The 16,442-nt window shown below is 42.7% G+C and overlaps 1 protein-coding gene across 5 annotated transcripts in view; it reads right to left on the bottom strand.

The window, feature by feature from the left end:
• USP33 (ubiquitin specific peptidase 33) overlaps nt 1-3,940 on the bottom strand; it is a 65,434-nt gene extending 61,494 nt beyond the window's left edge. For 2 of the 5 annotated variants that reach the window (XM_023209083.1, XM_023209093.1), the window contains exon 1: nt 3,710-3,938. The gene's annotated coding sequence lies outside the window, so the exon portion shown is untranslated. Of the gene's footprint in view, nt 1-3,709 lie in introns of all 5 variants that reach the window. The other 3 variants (XM_023209107.1, XM_023209103.1, XM_023209102.1) reach the window with 3 other exon arrangements.
• Between the last annotated feature and the right edge of the window lie 12,502 nt (nt 3,941-16,442).

Below are 16,442 nucleotides of genomic sequence, written 5' to 3'. Positions count from 1 at the left end.
CAAGTCTCTACCCTGCTTTCCTTTTGAATGACTGGTCATCAACACTTTTATCATCCCTCTCCTAAATACTGTCCAATTCTTTTACTTTCCTTAAAAAACTAATTTGAAAGTCAGTGTCCTTCTGTCAACCCTTCTTCTTCACAAGTTATCTAACTTTTAAACCTAAGTACCATCTTAGATCCCTCCTTACTTTTTTCATTTACTTTTTTCGAGATGGTAGCCTCTCTGTTGCCCTGGTTGGATCTGAACTTTCGGGCTCAAGCGAATCTCCTGTTTCAGCCTCCCAAGTGACTGAGACTACATGATCAAGCCACAGCACCTGGCTCCCCTCCTTACTTTCTATCAGTTTCTAAATTCTGCTTTTTTCACCACATTTCAACCCACATTTCTTCTAGGTCTCCATCTAAATTGAGGCTTTTATTTCACATCTGGATTATTCAATGAGAATGCCTGTTAAGACAGAGAGTTGATACCTGGACCATCTCCTTTCAGCTCACTTCAATGTTTACTTGTAGCTGATATGGACAGTTTCCAAACACACTGACAGCTTCCCATCTCAACCACTTCTCTCCTCAGCTAACCAGAGCTTGTCGAGCCCTACCTAGCCAGTGTACCTGGGAAGTTCTGGGAGCCTTTTAGGTAAAGGCAATCTTAATCAGTGAGGATTGACTGTAGGTGGAAAACCACCCAGCTCCCCTTCATTTGGGGCAGTTATACAAAACTCTGAGGCAGTTACACAAAAATCTCCAAAGGCTTAAGCAGCCTCTAGTTGGCCTTCCATTACTGACCTTTTTTCCTCCTTCGCTGATTCTACCTGCTTCCTTACTTGTGCTTTATATAGCATCTCGCCTGCACCCATGTCATCTCAGGTCCGAGTTCAAGAGGCACTTCAGAGAAACCATAAGGGCCACAAAAATAATGGTCACAATCTAGCTTAACATAAAGCCACCCCAGCACTCTTCCAGTTTCAATCTTCTAACAATTACAGCTCATTTTCCTTTCATGTGGATCACACACTTCTTCTGATCAAACACCTTCAGTGAAGTCTTTCATAATTTGTCTTATCTCTTATTATTAACTTACATAAACTATGAATATCAGCCAAACTGTTCTACCAATGTTTTCTCAAATATAAGTTGTACCCTTCAAGGAGCTCATCAATCTGTTCACATTATAAATATCCTCCAATATTTACCTTTCAAAGCTCACTCATCTCAACTACTATCTTCACCAAGCTCCAATCACAAGTAATGTCTACCTCACCTAAATTCCTAAAGAACTTTTAAAAAAACTCATAAGGCATTTGCTATTGTTGTGTAAAAAACCGCCTCACTTGACAACAAGCTCTTTGAAGGCAGAAACCACGTTCCTTTCTTTTTGTTTCCCAAAGGGCCTTGCCCTGGTAGACTCAAAATATTGACCTAACTTAGCCTTCTGAACATTTGAGAGCACCATTTATTTTGATACACCTATTGCTTCTTAAAGACTAGTTTTCAGTATACAACATAGCACAAAATTCATGTGCATTTTTATAGATAGTTAAAAGCAACTGTACTCATCTCACAGTCTTTAGAGTTTTCCCACTTATCAAAATGCTCCCGCAGACACATGTACACTTTTAAAGTTTAAAAACTACACTAAATAGAGCTGTTACTTATTCCCTTCCTTTTTACAAATGGTTACATTTCACATTTCTCACCAAAAGTCTTTCAGCATTTTATGTACTTCATTTTCTTGTGAAGAGTCCTCAGTCTGTCACATGTTATAGTTCACAGTGCTCCCATCTTAATCTATCTGAATTTCCAATCTGTATCAAAAGCTGCTTTGGCAACATTATTTCAGGCTTTACGAAATTCTGATCCTTACACAATCTTGAAATGTTTCTGTCATGGGGAAAGACTTTATTTCTTGGCATTCCAGACTCAGAGGACTGGCATGAGGATCAAGTAAGACTGTGTAAGTGAAAGGTCACTGAAAATTCTAATAGTACTACATAAATGTAAGAATCATCATCTCCTTAATTCTGAATTTCAAATATTTAAAATCACCTATTTACTACAATCTAACGTCATTAAACTGCAGTTGTATAAAAAGATTTGCTTATTGTTAAGTTACAAAAAGTTCAGAAAAGACAGAAAAAAAGTGAAAGCTGGCCATAAACCAGATCTATATAAATAGGAAGCAATCTTAAGTAGACTATCCCTCTTGCACATATTAGGTCAAATATTTTATTCCAATCATATTTTTCGTACTGTACTTTCTTTTTTTTTTTTTTTTGAGACACAGCCTCGCTCTGTCGCCCAGGCTGGAGTGCAGAGGCATGATCTCGACTCACTGCAAGCTCTGCCTCCTGGGTTCATGCCATTCTCCTGCCTCAGCCTCCCAAGTAGCTGGGACTACAGGCGCCTGCCACCACGCTGGGCTAATTTTTTATATTTTTTAGTACAGACGGGTTTCACCGTGTTAGCCAGGATGGTATCGGATCTCCTGACCTCGTGACCCGCCCGCCTCGGCCTCCCAGAGTTCTGGGATTACAGGCGTGAGTCCAGCCCTGACCTTTCTTTCAATCCTGCCAAAGTAATGAAATAATACAAAGCTCCTAGCATTGTGTAACCATTTCTATTATTTTTCTTAAAACTAGCATTCTTTCATTAAGATTCCTATTTTCTCCCTTATTTAAAATAGCATGAATTCACCAGCAATATTTGTATTATGTTCAAATCAGTCTATGACGATAATGTGACTTGGTCAGACCTTTCCAGATAAGACAGTAAAAGGGAACTAGAACGGCCTCGTACTTTTTGTAACGTTTTTCTTAAAGGAAAATAGTCTGATTAAACTTAAAGATTCTCGAAATCCACATATTTATTAAGCAAAAGGCCTAGAGATCGTTACGGTAAAATTCACCCTCAATTTAAGTCTATGCTCCTGCCAATATTTCACCCTCTGGCTCAATTTTCCAGGCCTAATATTGATTCTATGAGAATGTAAACTCCAACCGTACTTGAGTGCAAAACACCCAGGAAAATCTCATCGTCCAACAGCTCAACGTAAAACCCTGTAAATATTCACATGAAGAGCGTTTTGTATATGAGAAATATAAGTAAAGGTCTGGGAAACCACACACTATGGATCTTTCAACCAAACAAAGGCTGCAGATGGACAGAAGGTAAGGGGTAACCTCTCAATCAGGATCAAACATTGGTCGAAGAAAAATTCCAGGGACGATGACACTTCGGTTTTTCCGTTCACAACAACAAAAAACGGGGCCGGCCCCCTCAACAGCGCCGCAAAGCGAAACCAGAACCCAGGGACTGGCGCGCTGCAGGGCTCTCAGTCGCCCACCGAGAGAGACTGGCAAGCCTGAGTGGGGAGACCGAGGAAGGGAGCAGAACCCCCCTCTCTCGGGCTCACCTGCCCCTCCCTCTTCCAGAGAAGAACCCCTAAGGACCCTTCCTCAAATCAACGACCGGTTCCCAGCCTCCACCGACCCCTGACAGGACGACCACTAGATTATCTCCGCAACGCAGAGCACCGAGGGGCCGAGGCCTTCTTCCCGCCCGCGCACCCACTACCATCCAGGGCCAAGAAAAAGAGGCTGCTGCAGCGGCCGCAGCCCTGGAGCGCTGAAGCGGGAACCGAGACCGGCCCCCGGAGGCGAGCGAAACGCCCTTCGGCCCCGCGCCCCTCCCAGCAGCGCCGCGCTCACCTCCACGGCCTGGCCTGCGGGACCCGCCAGCGCGACCAACAGCGGCCTGCAGCCGCACCTCCGCAAGCTCCTCTTTTCCTTCTCAGCCCTCGGAGAGGAGCAGTGTCGCGTCAAGAGGGCCAGAAAACAGCCCCGCAGCGCAGCCCTCGGGGTGTCCGCTTCCCGAACCGGCGACTTCCCGCAGCAGCCACGGCTCCTTCCGGTGTCTCCGGGGTCGCCGCAGGCGTCTCGGGCGTCAGGGAAGGTGGGGGCGGAGCCTCAAAGGGAGCCCGCCCCAGGGGCGGGGCCACGGGGGTCAGGCCCAGGTACGGGGACCCAGGCCGGCTCCCTGTTCTGACTGCAAACTCACTGTACAGGGTATGTGCAGCAGTTTGAGGCTGTGAGCTTTTTTTTCGTTTTTTACATGTTTTCTCCTCCTCTTTCACAGTCACACACTACGACCATTATAAGGTCTTGTCTCGATGCATTACAAAAACTGCATTAAGGCTGGCCACTGAAGGGCCTCAGGTTTCCAACTTTGTGCAAAGAAATATTAGACTTAACTTATCCCAATTCAACATTGTATTTCCTCCTCTCATCTGTCTTCCCCCAACTTCTTAAGACCTAGATTCTCTGAAAGCAATTATGTTTCCCTTTTCCATCTATGCAAAGAAGAAATTTATCTCACCATTTTCCCCTTAGGTCAAAATCAAGATGATCAAAGCAAATATTTATTGAAACCTTAGTATCTGCTTAGCGCCTGGAGCATTGAAGGAGTCTTGCCTTCTAATTATGTAACTGTTAAAATGCACTCGATTGAAGTTCAAATCTATGAATAAAAAAGGTTAAATTAATTTTAAAAATTGTTAAAATTGCCAGCTTCAATGTGTCTCATGACATCTGACTTTTTGGTCTCCAAAATGGGAACATGTACCCAAGTATCATGCAAGATGCTCAATCTCCATTGGAATAGGTAGAAAATATAAAAGCTTCTACTTATTTTATGGTAAAAATGAGATAAATTAGCCATGATACAAAATTCTATGTAGGCATTGACACTCAGGCCTCAATTTGCACCACAAATGATCACCTATGCTGGGTTCACTGAGGAGAATAGAAATTTCACAGAATAGAAGTTTCACGGGCAGGCACCATGGTTCATGCCTATAATCCCAGCACTTTGGGAGGCCCAGCCAGGCAGATCACCTGAGATCGGGAATTCAAGACTAGTGCCTAGATAATAGTAGGCAAGTACTTCTCAGGTGGACACCAAGTGAAGTCCTTGCAGTGGACAAGTTCTCATAAAACAAATGCACTCTGATAGAATACAATGCAATACCTCTCCCACTTTTAACTTCAGTGAATTCCTGCCTCTCGTCCTTGGGTATTTATATGTATCCTTTTATCGCACAGTCCAGATTGCTTAGCTTTTACTTTTCTTCAAACAATATTTCCTAATGGCTTATAATGGCTTATAAGGAAGACCACTATCATTAGGAAATAAATCAATCAACATCCCCTTGAGAGAATAGATTATACATTCCAAAGTGTGGACACCCTGCTGAGTCACTGATTCTGGAGTAGAATTCTAGAGGGTATGTGGACACCCAGCTGAGTCACACTGATTCTGAAACAGAATTCTAAAGGTGCCATTCATGGAGAATATAATGTAAATAGTACAACTTAGAGTTGTGCATCAGACCGGGTACTGAAGTCTCTTCTAATGAAAGGGAGAAAAAAGAAGAAATGAAAAGTAGGAAGAAAAAGAAAGAAAAGAAGTCTCTTCTAATGAAAGGGAGAAAAAAGAAGAAATGAAGAGTAAGAAGAAAAAGAAGAAAAGAAAAGGAGAGATAGAAACAGGGAGGGAGGAAGACAATTGAATGGTCATATCAAAAACAAATACCTTCTCATTTTTGTAACTGAGTAATGGCAAATAAAAAATAGCAATGTAGAAAATATACATTTTGGTGCTTATGTACCTGATAGTAAATAAAACTTTGTAAATGCTGTTTCCGTAGAGACAATTTTACAGATACTCCCAATCTCTATCCCTCATTCACCTGGCTAACTCCTACCTAGATATTCTCTGTTTAACACAGCACTCTTCACCCCATTATTTCCCATTTCAGCAACCTGCTTGTTTCCTTTAGAGAATGTATTATAATTTGTAATTATCTTAAATTTTTTGGTGTACTTAATTTTTTGCCTGTCTCTCCTGAACTTCTCAATGGGAGCAGTGACTATTTATCTTATTCATAATATTCCCAGAGCCTAGCATTGAAGGACTCAAAAACTGGTTGGCAGTCAACTGGGGGTGGTTTTGTCCCCTGAGTGGATAGTTGGCAATATTTCTGAGGAAGATTGGTAGGAGAAAGAATTAGTCACATTCCTTTGCATTGATGTTACAAGAGAGTCCCAGACATCATTTGTGCCACTATTGAGAAACCCTAATTTAAGCTGGGGCTTTAAAATATGTTTTTGGGCCAGGCACAGTGGCTCACGACTGTAATCCCAGCACTTTGGAAGGCCGAGGTGGGCAGATCACCTGAGGTCAGGAGTTCGAGACCAGCCTGGCCAACATGGTGAAACTCCGTCTCTACCAAAAATACAAAAATTAGTTGAGTGTGGTGGCGGGCACCTATAATCCCAGCTACTCAGCAGGCTGAGGCAGGAAAATCGCTTGAACCTGGGAGGCGGAGGTTGCAGTGAGCTGAGATGGCACCACTGCACTCCAGCCTGGGCAACAAGAGCAAAACTCCATCTCAAAATAAAATAAAATAAAATATGTTTTTGGGCTGGGCGCAGTAGCTCATGCCTGTAATCCCAACACTTTGGGAGGCTGCGGCTGCTTGAGCCCAAAGTTCAAGACCAGCCTGGGCAACATGGCGAAACCCTGTCTCTACAAAAAAATGCAACAATTAGCCGGGCATGGTGGATCATGCCTATAGTCCCAGCTACTATGGAGGGTGAGGTGGGAGAATCACTTGAGTCCAGGAAATTAAGACTACCATGAGTCATGATTGTGCCACCTCACTCCAGCCTGGACAATAGAGCAAGACCCTGTCTCTCAAAAAACAAAAATAAAAAAGAAAGAAAGAAAAAGAGAAAATTATATTTTAAAAGAAATCTTAGGCAATGCATTTTTGCTTTTCCACTCACTGTCACGTAATTAAAAAGTCCACCAGGCCAGGTGTGTTGGCTCATGCCTATAATCCAGCACTTTTCAAAGCCAAGGTGGGAGGATCAATTGAGGTCAGGAGTTCGAGAGCAGCCTGGTCAACAAAGTGAAATCCTGTCTCTACAAAAAATTTTTAAAAATAATACCAGGATGTGACGGTACATGTCTGTAGTACAGCTACTCCGGAGGCTGAGGCGGGAGGATCTCTTGAGCCCAGGAGTTTGAGGCTGCAGTGAGTGAGCTATAATCATGCCACTGTACTCCAACTTGGTGACAGAGCAAGACCCTCTCTGTCAGGAAAAAAAAAAAAAAAGTCCTCCAGTGATTTTATAGTAATAAAAAATACGGCCTTTTACACCTAGTATTAGAAAAAAATCCTGCCCAGTGCAATATCAAAAATTATCTACCACTTCCTCTACCTTGTTCTCTCTTCTCCCTGGCTTAGTAGTTTTTTGTTTTGTGCCCCTCCACAGTTGTAGAAGACAAGAACAGAAAGGATCTTTCTGGACTGACACAGTTTTAGCAGTCAGTGGCTTTTGGGTATGGCTGAGGTCTGAAGCTGACCCCTTCTGCCATGGAGTCCATCACTGGAACCCTCACCTACAGCCTCTTGGCTCAGCAATGTATCTTCTGGATGGCCAGCTATGACCTAGTCCTTAGTCCCCTGATTTCCAGGGATCCTCTCATCCAAACTGACAGTCCTGTTGGACAGCCACTTTCAAGGTGACTCAGTCCAAATCTCCTACATGTGATTCTCACTTAGTCCACAAAAAGTATACAAGTATCTTGCACAGAAGTGTGAACTTTTCCCAATCAGCCCTATATGCATTTTTTTTTTTTTTTTTTTTTTTTGAGAAAGTCTCGCTGCAGTGCAGTGGCACAGTCCTGGCTCACTGCAACCTCTGCCTCCCAGGTTCAAGTGATTCTCCTGCCTCAGCCTCCTGAGTAGCTGGGACTATAGGCAGGCATTACCATGCCGGGCAAATTTTTGTATTTTTTTTTTTAGCAGAGACGGGGTTTCGTCATTTTTGGCCAGGCTGGTCCTGAACTCCTGACCTCAAGTGAACTGCCTGCCTCAGCCTCCCAAAATGCTGGGATTACAGGCATGAGCCTTCACACCCAGGCCCTATATGCATCTTCTGCTCAGAGGCAGCCTCAGCCTCTTGATTTAGAACTTTTCAAATGTACATCAGTTACCAGATATCATCCCTGTAAGATTCAGGGGTACATATCATCTTTTCCAAATGGTCCTCTTGAAGCCCCTCAGACTTGTCTTGAGATGAGAGGGAAGCACCTATTTCCTCACCCATGATGCAGGTATCTTAACTTAGATGTGTAATTTGGCACTGATGTTTGAAGTCTCTGCCAAGAATCTGTTATCATCTGTTCACTCTTACAGTAATGATTCAGGTTACCCTAGCTCAAAGTGTCTGAAAAATGACACTCCATTGACATTTTGGATTAAATAATTCTTTGTTGTGAAGGATGATTCCTGTGCACTGGAGGATGTTTAGCAGCATCTTTAGTCTTTACCTACTAGATCCCAGTAGCATCTCCTCCAGCGATAACAAACAAAAATGTCTCCAAACATTGCCGAAAGTCGCCCAAGGGGCAAAATCACCCCCAGTTTAGCATTGGTGCTCTAGTTTAAGCTAGTGCTCCTCAGAGTTTTCTTAGATTATCAGATCAGGTCATTTAGAAAATTATAATACACTGGGATCAATAGACAAGGATGCTTGCTGTTAGAGGTTTCCAGCAGGGATCCCTGCCTTGGCATACCAGTAAGCCACCTGACGCCCATAAGTGAACTGGGATACAGAATTTGGATGCTCTATCTTTGGCAAAAAGGAGACTCACTGGCTTATAGAATCCAAGGAATGATAGCTAGACCCAGGGACTCAAATAATGTAAGGGCTTTCTAATGATCTCTTTATCATTCACTTTTTTTTTCTTTCTTTCTGAGGTAGGGTATCGCTCTGATACCCAAACTGGAGGCAGTGGCACAATCACGGCTTACTGTAGCCTTGACCTCCTGGGTTCAAGCAATCTTCTCATCTCAGCCCCACAAGAAGATTGGACTACAAGGGCACTCCACCACGCCTGGCTAATTTTTGTATTTTTTATAGAGATGGGTTTTCACCATATTGCGCAGGCTGGTTTCATACTCCTGGGCTCAAGTGATCTGCCTGCCGTGGCTTCCCGAAGTGCTGGGATTACAGGTGTGAGGCACGGTAGCTGGCCCATCACTCACTTTCTAATTTGCCATCTTACAGTTTTCTCCAAAAGCAGAGTTCCTGTTTTAAAAAAAATCCCAAAGAATGGATTTACTATCTTCACCTGGGTCCATGCCTGTCCAAGAGCATTCAGCCAGAGAGTCAGGGTCATGGAAGAACAGGGCAGCTTCCATGACAATCAAGTAGATGAATGGAAGACACAATATCATAGACAGCCAATACTGGCTTACAGGCCAAGTAAAATTTCTTACTTGGCCCACTTTGGGCTCCGGAAGTGCTAGTGAGCCACTGTGCCTCACTGAACACAGGCCTTTTTTTTGGAGTAGCGCAGCACTGTCATAACTACTGATGCAATGCAGTGCAAGTATGTTCTAGGTCATTTTCCAGCTTCAGATCTCCAGCTTTTACCATTTTCACAATCTTTTCAAGCCTCAATTTCTTGATCTTAAAAATGGTAATAATTTTTTTGATAACAGCTTTATTGATATATAATTCACATACCATACAATTCATCCACTTAAAGTGTACATCTCAATAGTTTTCAAGTGTACACTTCCAGAGGAAGAGGGATATTTTTGGCAGAGGGAGGAGCATAGGCAAAGGCACATCAGCAAGAAAGAATATATTGCAGTTGGGAACTTATAAGGGGTCAGTATTGCTAAAGTAAAGCTTGAGGGCAGGGGTTAGGGGAAAAGATTAGACAAGAGAGGCAGATCATAAGTGGCCTTGTCTGCTAAGTAGTTTTTCTTCTAAGGACATGAATAAGTTTGGGAAAGGAAGCAACACAATGAGATTTATGTATTGGATTACTTGGATGGCAATGACTGACATAGAGTAGAGGCAGGCTACTTATTGCAGAATCCAGACAAGGGAAGGTAAGGGCCATGAGAGTTACTTAGGAGTCTAAAATAACAGACTTTTAAGTGACTGCATGGGAGATGGAGCCTAGGAGGGCTCCTCTGTACAGATCCTCTAAATTCTTACCTGGGTTATTTTAGTAGCCTCCTCACATATCTTTCCAACTCCATTCTCAGTCTCCTTTAGTCCAATGCCATACTTCTAAACATAACTTTCTAAAACTTATATCTAATCATGTAAGTCTTCAGTGACTCTTCCCTGCCCCCAAAGAGTTTTTTTCTCACCAAGGTCCTAGGATGAGGCAAATAAATTGCCTAAAATGCAATATCTAAGACCCCTATATTTGCAGGAACCAGCAAATACTTCTAACTGTATGACCTGGGCACCTTGCTTGCTTCCTAGTCCCTCATGGCCTTAGTTTGACCCAAATTTACTCCACCTACCTAGTCTTTTGCTATGCCCAATCAAACACCCTGTCCTCAAGCTACTGTAACCTGCATTTCGTTTTTCTGAAAGGCAAAACATTTGCTTGTGCCTCTCCTACTTAGTGCAACTTTATTTATACAGGGAATGCCTTTTCTCTCAAAAGTGAATTCCATTTATCCTTTAAAGGGACACCTTCTAGGGCAGCCATGTCCAACCCTTTGAATGCAAAAACTTTTTTGCTGATCCATGGTAGTGGATATCATGAAAATTATGAATGGAACTTTTTTTTTTTTTTTGAGACAGAGTTTCACTCTTGTTACCCAGGTGGGAGTGCAATGGCAAGATCTCGGCTTACTGCAACCTCTGCCTCCCGGGTTCAAGCAATTCTCCTGCCTCAGCCTCCCGAGTAGCTGTGATTACAGTTGCCCACTACCACACCCAGTTTTGTATTTTTAGTAAAGACAGGGTTTCACCATATTGGCCAGGCTGGTCTCAAACTCCTGACCTCAGGTGATCCACCTGCCTCAGCCTTCTAAAGTGCTGGTATTACAGGCATAAGTCACTGCACCTGACCTTCACGGAACATTTTTTTTTTTTTTTTTATAGTTCATCAGCTATTGTTAGTATTAGTATATTTTATGTATGGCCCAAGGCCATTCTTCTTCCAATGTGGCCCAGGGTAGTCAAAAGGTTGGACATCCGTGTCCTAGGGGAAGCCTCTTCTGACTTTGCTGTGCTGTGTGGATCTTTCCTTGTGTTCTGTACCATGTTCCTTAGTGATATTATTATTGCTGCTTGATTATACAGTATACACTGTAATGTCATTATTACACATAGCAATGATTTGTTCACTTTTCCATTTCCTGAACCAAGCTGTGGGCAGGAATTTTTCTTACTCATTCTAGTATTTCCAGCCTTCAGCACGCTACAAGGCACAATGTAAGAAATGAACAAATCAATAAACCTATTACTGAAAAAGATGAATGAATGGGAAAATATGAATTACAAGATATAATTTTTAAGTTAGAGAAGGAGTAATTTTCTTGTAATTCTCAAAATTTTCATCATTTAAATATATACATAGTAGACGCAGCTCTTTTTAAAATATAAACTTAGAAATGACACACGGTTTTCTAGAGTTTTGAAGTCGTAAGATTTTTTAGAAATGCAAAATATGAACTCTTGTTTCCCTGTAGTTTAATTTAAATTTTACTGTTCTTTATGTTAAAGGAACTTTAGAATAAACTTATTTACCTAAGCTCTTAACTTGAAAAATCTCTATGATGTCCATTAGTTATTTTACATTTTGATGTAAATACCTTCCAAAAGAACACAGGTGTCTCTCTCTCTCTTTTTGAAAAAGGGTCAAACCAGGAGGATAACTTGAGGTCAGGAGTTCAAGACCAGCCTGGCCAACATGGAGAAACCCCGTCTGTACTAAAAAATACAAAAATTAGCTGGGCATGGTGGTACGTACCTGTAGTACAAGCTACTCAAGAGGCTCAGGCGGGAGGATTGCTTGAGCCCAGGAGGCAGAGGTTGCAGAGAGCTGAGATCACATCACTGCACTACAGCCTGGGTGACAGAAGGAAACTCCATCTCAAAAATAAATAAGTAAATAAATAAAAATAAACAATAAAAATAAAAAATAAATAAATAAATTTAGAACATTTTCACCATTCCCAAAAGAAACCCTGTACTCTTCAGCAGTCACTTTAATTTCCCCTCAACTCTCCCAGCTCTAGGCAATCACTGTGCTGCTTCCTCTTTGTATAGATTTGCCTATTCTGGACATTGTATATAATTAGAACCATATATAATATACAGTCTTTGTGACAGGCTTCTTTTTTTTTTTTTTTTTTTTTTTTTGTTTTGAGACAGAGTCTCCCTCTGTCATCCAGGCTGGAGTGCAGTGGTGCAATCTTGACTTACTGCAACCTCTACCTCCTGAGTTCAAGCCATTCTCCTGCCTCAGCCTCCCAAATAACTGAGACTACAGGTGCATGCCACCACGTCCGGCTAATTTTTGTATTTTTAGTAGAGATGGGGTTTCACCATGTTGACCAGGCTGGTCTCGAACTCCTAACCTCAAATGATCTGCCCACCTCCACCTCCCAAAGTGCTGGGATTACAGGCATGAACCACCGTGCCCCGCCTGACAGGCTTCTTTACTTAACGTAATGTTTTTAAGATTTGTCCACGTTATAACATTTATCAGTTCATGATTCCATTTTATGACCAAATGATTATATGAATGATTATGTGTTAAATGAATATATCACATTTTATTTATTCATTCATCAGTTGATGGACATTTGAGTTGTTTCTACTTTTTGACCATTAAGAATGTTGCTGCGCTCAGGCGCAGTGGCTCATGCCTGTAATTCCAACACTTTGGGAGGCCATGGAGGTCATGAGGTCAGGAGATTGAGTCATGAGGTCAGGAGTCACGAGGTCAGAAGATCGAGATCCTCCTGACTAACACGGTGAAACCTCATCTCTACTAAAAAATACAAAAACAAAATTAGCCAGGCATGGTGGTAAGCACCTGGCAACCCAGCTACTCGGGAGGCTGAAGCAGGAGAATGGCGTGAACCCGAGAGGCAGAGCTTGTAGTGACCCGAGATTGCACCACTGCTCCAGCCTGGGCAACAGAGTAAGACTCCATCTCAAAAAAACAAAAAAACAAAAAAAGAATAATGATGCTAGGTCAGGCACAGTGTCTCATGCCTGTAATCCCAGCACTTTGGGAAGCCTAGGCTGGAGGATCACTTGAGTCCAGGAGTTCAAGACCAGCCTGGCCAGCATGGTGAAACCCACTCTCTACTAAAAATACAAAAATTAGCTGGCATGATGGGGGGTGTCTGTAATCCCAGCTACTCGTGAGGCTGAGATGGGAGAATCACCTGGACCTGGGAAACAGAGATTGCAGTGAGCCGAGATTGTGCCACTGCACTCCAGCCTGGGTGACAGAGTAAGACTATGTCTCAAAAAAAAAAAAAAGAATAATGTTGCTATGCATATTCATGTACAAGTTTTGGTATGAATGTATGTTTCATTTCTCTTGGGTATTACCTAGGAGTAGAATTGCTGGACCATATGATAACTCTATATTTAACATTTTTGAGGAACTGAATCTGTAGTATTTGGATATGTACAGACCACTATACTCTGAATACATGTTCTAAATTAGCATTTAAAACCATACTTTGAGTTCTAAATACCTTGGTTAGCTCAGTCATAGAAGGGTCCTGTAAAATAACTTGCAGTGGGTAATGAGACTAAAGCTATAATGACCAATATGTGACCTATAGCATTGTATACATTTGAAAGGAGGCCCTAAGGTATTTCTGGGGACTGCCAAATTTTTGCAGTTAATAGAAAAATTAATTGGAGCTACAAATTGCCTAAAAGTGTTCATCTACTTAGGTGATATAATTGCTTTTACATCCTCAATGTGCTAGACGACTTTCTTCAGGCTTAATATCGTCACTTGATAAATGTAGTTTCCACTAATCAATCATTCATGAAGTACATTGGTCACATATTGTTTCAGCTGGAATGAGCAGTGACCCTGACTATTCTAAATAAAATGTCAGATATACCCAACTAGTGCAATTAAATCTGACTTTGGTGCTGGGCACGGTGGCTCATGTCTGTAATCCCAACACTTTGGGAGACCGAGGTGGGCAGATCACTTGAGGTCAGGAGTTTGAGATCAGCCTGGCCAACACAGTGAAACCCTGTCTCTACTAAAAATACAAAAATTAGGACCAGGCGCAGTGGCTCATGCCTGTAATCCCAGCACTTTGGGAGGCCAAGGCAGGCAGATCATGAGGTCAGGAGATCGAGACCATCCTGGCTAACATAGTGAAACCCCGTCTCTACTAAAAATACAAAAAATTAGCCAGGTATGGTGGTGGACGCCTGTAGTCCCAGCTAACTGGGAGGCCGAGGCAGGAGAATGGCGTGAACCCAGGAGGAGGAGCTTGCAGTGAGCCCAAGATCGTGCCACTGCACCCCAGCCTGGGCGACAGAGCGAGATTCCATCTCAAAAAAAAAAAAAAAAAAACCATAAAGAAAGAAAAATTAGCTGGACCTGGTGGCACAAGCCTGTAATCCCAGCTACTTGGGAGGCTGAGACAGGAGAATCACTCAAACCCAGGGGGTGGAGGTTGCAGTGAGCCAAGATTGTGCCATTACACGCCAGCCTGGGTGACAGAGCGAGACTCTATCTAAAAAAATAAATAAAAATAAGCCTGACTTTGGTACCTTCTGCATGTGGCTCACTGCTAAATGCTGGCTCTTTTCTTGTCCCTTTCGTGTGTCCCTCAATGACTGTATCCTTTGCTGGGGACCTCTTATTGTTTCATTCTCCAATCCTGGACAAAAAAAAAAAAACCTGTGGCTGACTCTTTAGATGGTCAATTTAAACCTGGTTTGAAGATACAACCTTCTAAGGTAATTCAAGCCTGGCTACATTCTGTGACACTCATATGATCCACAGGAAAATTTTTCTTGCAAAGTTGCAAGTACAGGCCCCTTCTGTTGTAGGCCTCTCTCTCTGTTCTGCCATCAAAGGCTTCTCTAGATAGTCTATTGCTTTTAGACTTTTCCAGGTGACATAAATTCCAGGGCACAGAGTCAACTCATCTGAATTTCTTAAAGTTCCTTTACTTGGCTTGAGGTGGAGAAAGTGTGGAATAAGCAGTGTCTTCTTCCCACTCTTGGGGGATGGGGAACAAAAATGCACAGCACTCCAGAAAACTGTCTCCTAGGCTTTTTTTTTTTTTTTTTTTTTTTAAAACAGGGTCTGGTTCTGTCACCCAGGCTGGAGTACAGTAGTATGATCTTGTATCACAGCAACCTCCATCTCCTGGGCTCAAGCCATCACCCTCCCATGTCATCCTCCCACCACAACCTCCCGAGTAGCTGACACTACAGGTGTGCCCCACCACACCCAGCTAGTTTTTGCATTTTTATAGAGACTGGTTTTCATCATGTTGCCCAAGCTGGTCTTGAACTCCTGGGCTCAAAGTGATCCACCCGACTCAGCCTCCCAAAGTGATGGGATTACAGGCATAAGCCACCAAACCTGGCCCTACTAGGCATGTTTATTCTCCAATCTTCTTTCTTTTTTTTTTTCTTTTTTTTTCCCAATCTTCTTTCATCAATCCTGACATATCATTCCTGGGAGGTGTGTGAGAACTGAGGATTGCTAAATGGGCTTCACATTCTTCCAGCATGTCCTGTGGGGATGGTTTGGCATCCTCTTTTTTAGAATGTTCGGGGTACTTCACATTTATTTTTCTCAGCTTTGGAGCCTCTGTTAAAAGACCCACTGAGGAGTCTCATTTAATATGCCATGTATCTTATAAATGTGTGTCATGATTGTTCTATTTTTTTTTTTAAGGTATGCACTTTTATTCAACTGGTCTCAAGTCAGTGTACAGGTAAGCCCTGGCTGCCTCCACCCACTCCCAGGGAGACCAAAAGCCTTCAAACATCTCAAGTTGGGGGACAAAAAAGTGGGGCCAAGAAGACTGATCATTCAAAATAAAACAAAATAGAAAAGTATTAAGGCAAAGATTAAAAAATTTGCGGCGGGGCATGGTGGCTCACGCCTGTAATCCAAGCAGTTTGGGAGGCAGAGGCGGGCAGATCACTAGGTCAGGAGATAGAGATCATCCTGGCTAACACTGCATGGTGAAACGCCGTCTCTACGAAAAACACAAAAACAAAATTAGCCAGGCGAGGTGGCGGGCGTCTGCAGCCCCAGCCACTTGGGAGGCTGAGGCAGGAGAATGGCGTGAACCCGGGAGGTGGAGCTTGAACTCGGGAGGCGGAGCTTGAGCCCGGCAGGCGGAGCTTGTAGTGAGCCGTGATGGCGCCACTGCGCTCCAGTCTGTGCGACAGAGCGAGGCTCCGTCTCAAAAAAAACAAAAAACAAAAAAACAAAAAAAAAACTTTTGCATTACATAATTTACACAATAACAATGCTATCATCTCCCCTGTGTGGACTCAGGAGAGGACTGGGCCATTCTCTTTAGAGAGAAGT

The sequence above is a fragment of the Piliocolobus tephrosceles genome, chromosome 1 (assembly GCF_002776525.5).
Source record: "Piliocolobus tephrosceles isolate RC106 chromosome 1, ASM277652v3, whole genome shotgun sequence".
Lineage (NCBI taxonomy): Eukaryota > Metazoa > Chordata > Mammalia > Primates > Cercopithecidae > Piliocolobus > Piliocolobus tephrosceles.
Note: the sequence above shows the minus strand (reverse complement) of the source record. Positions and strands in the feature narration are given on the sequence as shown.